Source organism: Carassius carassius, chromosome 24 (genome assembly GCF_963082965.1).
Source record: "Carassius carassius chromosome 24, fCarCar2.1, whole genome shotgun sequence".
NCBI classification, from domain to species: Eukaryota; Metazoa; Chordata; class Actinopteri; order Cypriniformes; family Cyprinidae; genus Carassius; species Carassius carassius.
This window is the reverse complement of record NC_081778.1, coordinates 29062474-29073846: the sequence shown is the minus strand read 5'-3', so window position 1 is coordinate 29073846 and position 11373 is coordinate 29062474. Positions and strand designations below refer to the sequence as shown.

The window sequence follows — 11373 nt, the reverse complement described above, 5'->3', positions numbered from 1 at the left end:
AGCCAAATGTTTAATAAAAAGAGCTGAATAAACTTTATGGGATTTTTGACCATATTTATTGTGGTAACTCTTCCCCTATAGGGATACCATCTTTCCGTACACTGGAAAAAAAAACAATAAGTAGATTTAGGTCATTTTTATTTTGCACGTTTTTGCACACATAAATTTCAAGTTAAATTTAAGTATTTAATTAAGTAAAATGTACTTAACTAGGTACATTTAGCAAAGGAACTGAGTACATTTAACTTAACCAGTTATGAGTAATATCTATCTAGTTATTTTGTTAAATAACGCAATCCTCAAGTATATTACCCTCAGTTATTTAATTTACTCAAACAAGGTAGCACTGGAAAACAACCATGCTATTAAAGCATGTGGTTTATTTGCATGTAAGTAAGCAAGTAGACAGCTTGTTATCCTTTGAAGATAATATGTCCACTCAATATAATTATTATTTAAATGAAAACAGAGACCTCAATACTTGGTACACCATACATAATGACAGTAACAATCAATGGATAGTGTATGAGTATAAATGGGTAATTTTGAGTAGAAACTTTACTCCAGATATCACAAAACAGTAAATTACTAAATCTAACGACAAAATCAACCATAAAACAGTGTAAATACCACTCAAAACAGTGAACATTTTAACCTTTTTAATTATTTATGATGGGAAAAAAAGAAATCATAACTTTGATATTTACTTAAAGAATCCTTGTAAACATAACCAAGTAAAATATGCTTATAATTTCACAGTTTAATTTCTACAAGCTTAAATTGATTAGTAATATAGAATTTACTTTATTTTTTTTTAATTCTTGCCTGAACTTAATTATTTCATGTACAAAATTACATTTGTTTTTATGTAGTATTTACTTCACCACAAAATATTTTTATCAGTGTAGCAGTCTCTTTAAGGTTGAATTAAATGTTTATTATTTAGTATTAGGACTATAAATCAAATAAACTCAAAAGTTTCACTTAATAATTGTTTCACATTTAGTTTGCAAGGTCATTAAGTACGGACAACTCTTGAGCCGCAATGAGCCACAGCTTGTGTTTGTGTAAATACATTTAAATTAATGCTAAAGCACTTTTAAGTCACACAGATTTTTTTTTAAAAAGTGCCCTAAATGTATATGCAATTTACCATACTTGAAAGTATTTAATTGTATATGCTTTTTTTTTTTTATAATAATGTAACGTTAACCATATAATTTTTCATACTTTAAGTAACTAAACTGATAAATGGCTGTTGTGTAAAATGAAAATGAAACAATATTAGGTTCATTAACACTGTGTACGTTATCTTTACTTCATCAGCTTGCAACAGAACCCACGAACATACATGATTTGAATTCTTCCATTTTTGCTCATGCATATTTATCACTTTTGAGAGCCATCCAACTGTATTTAGTCACAATAGACTGGCTGCGTCTCATTTTGGAGGCTGCGTCTTCTGGAGATCGCATTTGAAAGCTGCATACGTCATTGAGGATGTCTTATTAAAGAAAAGGAACCATAATAAAATTGTGAGGTTTAAAATACTATAATTAATTTTTTACTTTGAAATTTACTTTTTTTAAATGAGACTTCCCTGATTACATATGCAGCCTTAAAATTCAACCTCCGGAGGACGCATCCTTCTAAATGAGACACAGCTACTGTTAAATTTGTCAACTAATTTATGCTGCATATATTTTAGCCAAAATTTATGTAGTACAGAGTTGGTGCACAGTAAACGATGTGTACATTCTCCTGTCCATAATTTCTCACTTAAAATGGCCAAGTAGCCCATTTTGACTCTTAAATGCTATGTTTATTATGGAGATTTGGGAGTATAAACTGAAAGGTTTCACTTGACATGTAGTTTGCAAGGTCGTTATGTGCAGGCAACACTTCAGTCGCATAGATTTGGGGTTTGATGACAGCATGTGTTTGTTTAAATATAATTTAATGCTGCACTTTTGCATTATGGAGATTACTCTGAAATTATATGTTTATAGAAAATACTTTTTTTTTCATGCCCTCCTGGGATTTCTTTCTTGTCCAGGCTGGATTTCAGAGGAAGAGAATTCATTTTTAGCCACTTGAGTAAGGTGTGCATAAGATCCTGTCTCTCAAGACAACACTCATGACTGAGCTCACTTCCATCCAGAGGGCTGGGACCTGCAAGTGTTTTCAATGAGCGAAGAGTGCCTATAGTGTTTGGGCCAGCCTACTCTCACATTAGCCAAGTTTCCACTGATGAGCTTAAAGCGGGCGTGCTAGTGCGTGCCAGGGCCTGTCTCGTTTCCACTGTCACTTTCGGGGCTTGATCGTGCCTCGTCGGGGCTTCCTCTGGGCCAATGGCCAGGGTTTTTTGGCCACGGTTCATTTCAGAAAGCTAACAGCTTTAACACCAGCATTAAAGACTTTTTAAAATAAGTTGAGCTCAAAACTCACTTTCAGTCATCAGCAAGTGATTGAAATAACTTGATCTGATGTGATTATAATCACTAAACAAAGCAGAAATATTTATAAGCGATGTAAAAGACTATGCACGCTAAACATTAACGTTACCAAAGTAAACATGGTAAATATGACCACTTGGAGAAATCAGACGTCAGCTTCTTGCTCCAACGAGATAATCCAGTAGAGTAAATGAAGGCAGAACATGGGTCAGGGCTGGGAGCAGACAGGGCACAGAATAAACAATCCAACAAACTAATCACAAGAGCAGGCAGCAGAGAATCAGTATCAGTAGAACAGTCCAGGATAATACACAAGTGGTAGTCAACAGGGTAGAATGCTTAGAAATGTTAACCAAGGCTAAACAAGACTTCGCAATGACTGAGAGTTTGGTGACTGCTTAAATAGTCAAGTCAATTGAAGTCAAGTCAAGTCTGCTTTATTGTCAATTCTTCCACATGTACAGTACATACATACAGAGAATCGAAATTGCGTTACTCTCAGACCCTCGATGCATAAAGATAACACTAACAGTAGAGCCTAAAAATCTAGATCAAATATAAAATATAAGATACAACAGTCTTAAAGGAATAGTGAGAGGGAAGGAAGTGCAAACTTGGTGCGGGGTTTTCTGGAGTTCGTGTCCGTGAAAGTCAGGTAAGTATGCTTCTGTGAAAGCCAGGTGAGTATGCTTATATATCTAGACGTCAAAGCCACACAATACGAGATTCCAATCCTTGTCTCTTTTCTTGCAGTGGGAGTTCAATAGTTGAAGGATCACTTAGGCACTCAGGAGATATCAAGGCACGTAGGAGAGTTAAGATCATGGAATATGCCTGGAGTGTTCTGGAGACAGTAGAACAAATACACACAGGTTACTTTCTCAAATGTGAGTATACGAAGACGAGGTGAGTCGGAGACAACTTCACGTGGTCGATCCCTGTTGGAGGCTTGACCCGGGACTGAGGTACTGAGAGTGCTTTTATACGGTGTCTTGATGAGATCGTTAATCTGGAACAGGTGTGGGTGCTTAACCGGGCAGGATCCTTACAATATCACTGGGCGGTTGTTTTTGGTTCACCTTCAGCAGATAGAGGGTTTGGGCCCTGGCATTGTGGCAGGGGTCGGAGAGCTCTCACAGGAGCAGGTCCCACAGGCTTTGGTGGTTGGGGGGCCCGCCATTTTTTTGTAGATATCTGCGGGCTTGTATTAAATGAGTGTGAGACTTTAGTCCCAGCATACACCAATTCCTCCATTTTCTGTCAGAAGCACAGAAGTAGAGATGCTGGAGAGAGTTTTCCAGAAATACATCCTTGGGTGCTGAGTGTTGATTTTGAGCTCTGTGGGCAGGGCTCAGCCGGGATGGTGTCCATGAGCAGTGCTTGTTGTGACTGCATGGTGTTATCAGTGTCCTTGTGGGAAATGTCAACCACATGATGAACCCACATGATCGTGTGTGTGTGCTGAATGGATTGACACACTCTGCTGAAGGATGTCAGAGGGAAAAGTAGATATTATCCTTAAGCACTCTAGCACCAAGTTTGTTTGGGTGGAGGTCATCTGGTTTAAACAGTTGTCTATGGCCCCAGAAAAAAATGAAGTTGTCGGTGAAATTCACTCCTTTTATATTATGAGATCTTTGTAGCCATGTGTTCAGCCCAAGCAACCGGTCCACTGATGAACTTTGAGTCTTCGAAGTGTTTCAAAGAGTTCACTGAAGTCCTTCTTAAGGAGTTCTGACTGCTCTTTCCGAATATCATTCTTCCCCACATGGATGATTATTTGATTTGCAGTCTTGTGCTTTATCAGAATTTCCTTGTTCACATCAGAGACCGTTGCTTGAGGAAGGCAGCATGTTGTTGTAGTCCTGCTACTAATGTTTCTGATAATAGAGTCACCCACTATCAGAGTCCTGTGCTTGGCTGCGCTGAGCTGAATGCTGCTGTCTGCTCGTCCTTTAGCGCCTGTTAGTAGCGGTGTTAGCTGCTGGCTGATCCGATCCATCTTTAATCACATTTGGGGATTCCTCACCCATATTCATTAATGCTTCAAATCTGTTCTCAAGTTGTATAGGGGGTGGTAGAAAACCAGTTTTCACAAGCCTTGTCATAGTCGAATCTGGGGTAGAGGAAGCTACGGCAGCAATACGAGAAACCCTTAACAATCCGATGTCTTGTGTTCCTTTGGGTCTCGCTCCCTGTTTGTGCCATCGATTAGTGTTTGTTTGAGCACTGTGCTGTCCTGCTGAATTAAAAATCTTAGAAAAATCAGAGAAAAGTACAGAAATAAGAAGCAAAGGGCAGAGCAGTAAGCTAGAACGTCTGAATGGTAGTGAAGCTGGAAGTGGAAAGTCTTAGAGAGAGCCAAACCCATTGTCCAAGGCTGTAGGCGGGGCCTGGTTGTTGGTGGCAGTCGTCTGGATGTTTGACACTGCGGATAGCATGTATAAGGTGTACATGAGCAGAATTCGAGGTCTCCTCGCTTCGTTGCAGCCAGTCATTAATGGCAGGGAGTTCTGGAGGTTCCCTGGACCATGGAAATAGGGGTGGTTGAAATCCGTGGATGTATTGGAAAGGCGTGAGGCTGGTGGATGTCTTGCGTAGAGAATTCTGGGCATACTCCGCCCACAGGAGATAGCGACTCCAGTCATTTTGATTTTGATGGCAGTATGAACGTAGGAAGCGGGGGAGCTCTTGCTTTAATCTTTATACCTGGCCATTCAACTGGGGGTGGTTTCCAGAGGTGAGACTGACTTTAATGTTTAGGTGTTGGCAGAAGACGGACCAAACTCGAGAAGTGAACTTGGGGCCACGGTCAATGACCTCAGGGAGTCCATAGAAATGGAAGACCTGTTCCAGGAGAACTTTGGCAGTCTCAAAGGCTGTGGGGAGCTTGTTTAACGGCATACCTTGGAAAAACGATCCTCAATCCTCAATAACAGTGAGGATTGTGGTATAGTTCCTGGAATTGGGAAGATCAGTGACAAAGTCTATGGCAATATGAGACCATAGACGTTGGGGAACAGGGAGCGGTTGAAGAAGACCTGCTGGGTGCTGGTGGAAAGACTTTGAGACGTTACAAGTGGAGCACTGATTAAACAAATTATCAGTGTCTGGTTGGAGAGTGGGCCAAATGGTTGGAGAGAAGTTGAATGGTGGCGTTGATTCCAGGGTCTCCAGAGCTAGGAGAGTTATGGACCCACTGCATGACACAGAGACGTAGGTTTGGAGGGACATAGGTGTGGTCAGGAGGGCATTCTGGAGGAGGTGGTTCACTAATCTGAGTTTCTGCAATCTCTGTCATGATGTCCCATTGAACTTGGACTAGAATGAGATTAGAGGTGATTATGGGCTCAGTGGTTGAAGGAATCTGGGATGCTTCAAATTGCCTTGAGAGTGAATCTGCATTGGAGTTCTTTGAGCCAGGATGATAGGTTTCTTTGAAAATGAAGCGAGTGAAAAATAAAAACCATCTAGCTTGTCATGGATTGAGCAGTTTGGCTGACTTGAGATTCTCAAGGTTGCAGTGGTCAGTGAAAACGACAAAGGGGAGTTTGGCCCACTCCAACCAGTGATGCCATTCTTCAAAGGCAGATATCATGGTTAGAAGTTCCCTATCTCCTACATGAAATGTCTATAAAAGTTTGCAAGGCTCAAGAAGCACTGTAATTCCTTAAGAGTGCTCAGTTGTGGCCAGTTCAGGACAGACTACACTTTCCTGTCATCCATCACTACTCCCTCTGAGTCCTAAGTATCAGAAAAGATCAGGATATCATCAATATAGACAATTACCCATTGATTCAGCATGTCCCGGAAGACATCATTGATGAAGGCTTTAAAGACTGATGGACTGTTGACCAATCCGAGTGGCATATGAGATATTCATAGTGTCCAGTCGTTGTCGAGAAAGCAGTGTCAGCAGCAGCAATCCACCTGTCACTCAAGTGACCACGCCCTTAATTATGCAGAACCTTAAGGCTTAATATATTTTAAACGGATGAGTTATAAAAACAATTCACACTCCTCACAGTTGTCATGAAGGCCAAAATTTGCTATATTGACCAAAATAATTTTTTGAACCAGGCTGTAAACATGTTTTTTTTCTGCTGTAAGGTGGCCATTTTACCATGGGTTGTCTATGGGATTGACTTCCTTTTGCAGCCAGCCTCTAACGGCCAATCGATGAATTACAGTTTAAGTCATTTCCGTGTTGGCCTCACGAGAGAGAGTGGGAAGTTGCCACTTGATTGCAAATAGACTTTGCTTTTCCATTTGAAATTTGGCAGCCACTGTCAGAAAAAAAGTTTATTACGTTTTTAAATCTGGATATTTATCCAACAAAAATTCATGTGAGGCATCCAAAATGTGTGAGGGATGTTTTATTACAGTTGCGCACACTTAATTTAATGTCTTCTGAATTGTTAACAACAAACACCTGCTTACCCCCGTTGAAAGGCTTGGAAGAACAAGGACAAATTTTAACATAACTTTGATTGGAATATTCTAGAAGAGGAAAGTCAAATAGACCTGCTTCGAGGCTGAGTAGAAGATGGACGAATTTTCATTCTTAGATGTGCCAACCCTTTTACATCCTTTCTGAAACGGGTCCCTGGTCCTCTCTCCTCCATCACATTACTCCTTGTGTTATCCTTCCAGAGCTCCTCCATGGGACATCTTAAGACTCAAGTGGATAGTTCCCCAGAAATACCAGTTTATCCAGAAAGACAATAACAAAAACCTGTTTTACTACAATGCCTGTTTGATGTGAAAGCAGTGGGTAAACAAAGCAACATTTAGCTTTAAGGTTCACTTCCTGCAAAAGCAAAAACACAAGCATTTACAGTAAATTAGTTTGTATGATGACTTTTGTAAAAAAAAAAAAAAACTAAACATAACTATCAATGTGGCGTAGGATCATATGAAAACATTATAATGGGATTTTATGAATTCAAATGAAAATTGCCAAAATATAAAATATTTATTACCTGCAGGGAAATTGTGTTGGTACAGTATATTCTATTGATTTTGGTACACAGTCACTAAAAGATTCTTCCAATAAATTTTTCAAACTTTATATTTGGTATTTTAATGGTACTCAGCTCATGATTGGTGAACAGATTTATTTATTTATTTATTTATTTATTTATTTATTTATTCATTTATTATTGAAATTCAACTGTCATTTCTTGCAAAATATGATTATATACTTATTTAAAAGTTAAGATGAATGATAGATAAGATTTTGCATGAGGAGCATGAGCATATTGTATGTTACTCATTTCAATACACTTAAATAAAACTTGCAAAATTTCGCCATAGTCAAAAGTTATTTAATTGAAATAAAATACATTTATAAAACAGTGTTGTGGAGACTGTGTTGCCGTATCAAGTTTCTGGCATAAGTCTCTCATTCTTTTACTTTATCTGTTTCTTCTGAATCTTTCCGCTGACACTCAGATGGGTGGAGATATTGTTATTAGAGGCATACATAAATCGTTGTTTCACACAAATCAAGTCAGTTTACTTTTAAAACTTTGAAGAAAACATTAGCAAGGAAAATGGTAAGTAAATAACAAATTACATTTATATGACAATTTATGTAAGTTTTTTTTTTCATTCATAATGCTTAAAATAAATGCAACCTAATTATTTTAATGGACAGGGTTGTAGATATAAATTAATTTTTTGCTAGTATGATGTTTTGGATATCTAAAATAAAGTCACAGAAATACTAATGAGCTGTGATAAACAGCCTTTTGATTTCTCATGTGAGCTTTGATCTATTCTTACCAAAACTCTAGGCAACAATACCGAGAAAATGTACGAAATGTTGGCAGTGGACAAACTTTGGACCACATGAGTATGTATTTATTGCAGATGAGTTATTATTTTTTAAGCTTATAGAATTATTATTTTTATTTATTTTTTAAACTGTGAAAATGTGAATATGTCTAAACATACTCCAAGCTCCATCATTGTATGATATCTTACATTACTCATTTTTAAACTTAGGTTTAGATGCAAGTGTATCCCTGAGAATGCACAATTGTCTCCGGTAAGAGTGTCAAAAAGATTCCAAAATATTTCATTAAAAGTAATGTAGTCCAGATTAACTGCAAAGAGAGAGTTATCTTTAAAGTGTTTCTAGGACACAGTGTTTATGAAACCCAATAGCTAGTAAGCTAGTAAGCTGCAAAATGTAGATTATTATAATGTTATTTTTAGTATCATTGAGATAGGATTACAGTTTTAATAGTTAATGTAAGAGTTTATTTTTATATTTTCTGTTTACATTTCATTTTTTTAAATTGTATAACTTTTGTTGTTTTGTTATTTTAGTACATCAAGATAAACTAATTTAAACAGAAATGTTGCAAGCTAAATTAAAATAGGTTATTTTATATTTTATCTTATTTTATTTTAATTCAATTAAAGTTTATTTTATTTCAAGTAACAAATAGGTTTTATGGTTTACTTTTAGTTAAAATATTTCTGGATGACTGTGGGCATAAAATTGCTTCTTGTGTTTACTCATATTTTTTCTTAGCTGAGTTTCTTTCAAAGCAACAGCACCGTCCAGAGGTTCATAGAATTACCAAGTAACGGGGCAATGACTCGACATCACAACGATTTGGAGCGAGGCATACAAACATATCAACGTGTAGTAATGAAGAATGGCAGACCTGTTGAAACTGAAGAATTCAGGTTTTATTCAACCAATTAAAGGATACTGAAAAATACAGAAAATATGTTTTTAAACCTTGTGTTGTGTTCAGATACACCTAAGGTTCCCAGTCAAAAATGACTGGCCTATTAAAAAATGCTTGTAAATCACTTGTTATGCTATAATATCAACAACTATTAGTTTCAATCTTTTTGTCAATGTGTTTTCTTTGAATTAGGACTGGTTTTGTGTTTATTTGTTGGTCATATTGGTTGTATAGGCCTCAATAATCTTTTAGGAGTTTACACACCTTAGTTTTTGAGTGAAAAAAGCATTACTTTAGAATAATTTTGACCCTATTAAAATACAGGGGGTACAATTGCACAGATTATCACACTAGGGTGCTCTAATGTTTAATCAGGAAGTTTGCTTTGAAAAGTTGTTATTTTGTACAAAATTGCAACAACAGCAAACATTTTCAACCTTCAACCACATTTTATGCACTTATGAGGATTGATATCTGTTGTGTATTCCAAGTCATTTATGGAATGAAAGTTCATACTGTCTTGACATGTTGCCTTATAAGAGTTGCAATATAAACTTACATTTTCTCCTTCACCTCCTTCATGAACCCTAAATCCAAAAACTGATTAATATCAAATCCATCCTTCCTTTTGTTTTTTTGCTATTTTATTTCTTTCCCACACAGGGAAATTTAATTGAGTAATTGAAATAAGATATACTTTTCATACTGTTCATTCATAATTATAGTTCTTATGGTTGTGGTATTGACATGAAAAACTGACCTCAAGACCAATAAAGAACAGAAATTAAAAATCAATTGAAAAGATCCAAATCATTCATTATAAGGAATTAGAAAATGTTTATGATGAATTATGGGAAAAAAATGGGATGACAGGGACTGGTTTAAATGGAGAATAATAAAACTGTGAAATATCACGGAAATAGCAAAATCTTAAAAAATTATAACACAATTCAAAAACACAAACACAGTGGCAGGAACACAAAAACTAGGAAATATTACAGGCTAAACAATCATCAGTGAGCGAGTGCGTGTGTGCTGTTCTTATAGTGAGTGACTGATGAGATAATGAGAGACAGGCGACTGCAATTGGTGAGTGCTGATGAATCCGGTCAAGGGATTATGGGAAATGGAGTCCGTGGTAAAGTGGCTGGCAAGAGTCTCGAATGGACTGCCCTCTAGCGAAGCTCACAGCCACTCAAGCTAGAAATCGTGACAACTACATGGACTGATATTAAGAGTGCTGACAAAATTAAAATATTTAAGATAGCAAACAGTACATGAATGTTTATTGCTTCACTGCTTCACTAAGAGTATTTTCACATACAGTTCATTTTAAAAGAACCAAACTCAGTTTACTTAAATAGGACAGAATCCTGGACAGAAGACACACACAAACACTTCCCAAACAAAAGAAAACACAGAAGTTGAACAAAATACAAACCAGAAAAGGCAGCCAAAAGTGACCTCAGTCTGCAACTTTCATCTCTCTCTCTTTCTCTCTGTGTGTGTGTGTGTGTGTGTGTGTGTGTGTGTGTAATTAACTTAAATCAATGCTATAATTCTTGCATTCCTATGTTACGTGCCCCTTTTTTAAAAAAAAAAGATCTAGGGGTGAAAAGGGGTGTAACAAATAAACGGTGGGGAGAAACTGAGAGAACTGCCGTCTCCAAGTCCCAGGGCTGATACACAAGAAAGCTCAGTAACACCAGTTTGAGCAAACAAACAGAGGTATTTATTAAACAGAATATGAAAAATAAAATACTTAAGGCTTCAGGAGGGGAAAGGTCAAAACAACAAACAAAAAAAAGAAATATTCCTCTGGCTAAGTTTTTATGAAGTAAATTACCTATCAAAAGAAAATAAAAAAATAAATTACAGAGATGCTTCCCTGACTTCCTCTCTAACTTAAACACAGGAGAAAAGGGTAATTTCTAAAATAAATGACATCCACCTCCCTACAAGAAAAAAAAATATTCCACATCCACTTAAACAGTTACAAAAAGAAATAAAATAAAACTGAAACACTCTGCTATTCCAAATAACTTCACATTAACACTATAGGTGAAGCAATCAACAAACACGGAGATAGATCTCAATAACTTCAAGCTAACACTATAGGTGAAGCAATCAACAAACACAGAGACAAGAGTTTAAACCAGAGCTTAAACTGCAACGCTGGGACTGGAAGATGGCAGTTGCAAGGATGGAAC

General features: G+C 36.9%; 1 long non-coding RNA gene across 1 annotated transcript; it reads left to right on the top strand.

The window, feature by feature from the left end:
* The first annotated feature begins 8253 nt into the window (after positions 1-8253).
* LOC132103732 (uncharacterized) lies at positions 8254-9743 on the top strand. Its single transcript, XR_009423451.1, has 3 exons — positions 8254-8313; positions 8466-8508; positions 9001-9743. It is a non-coding gene; the product is annotated as an uncharacterized LOC132103732 (long non-coding RNA).
* The last annotated feature ends 1630 nt before the right edge of the window (positions 9744-11373 follow it).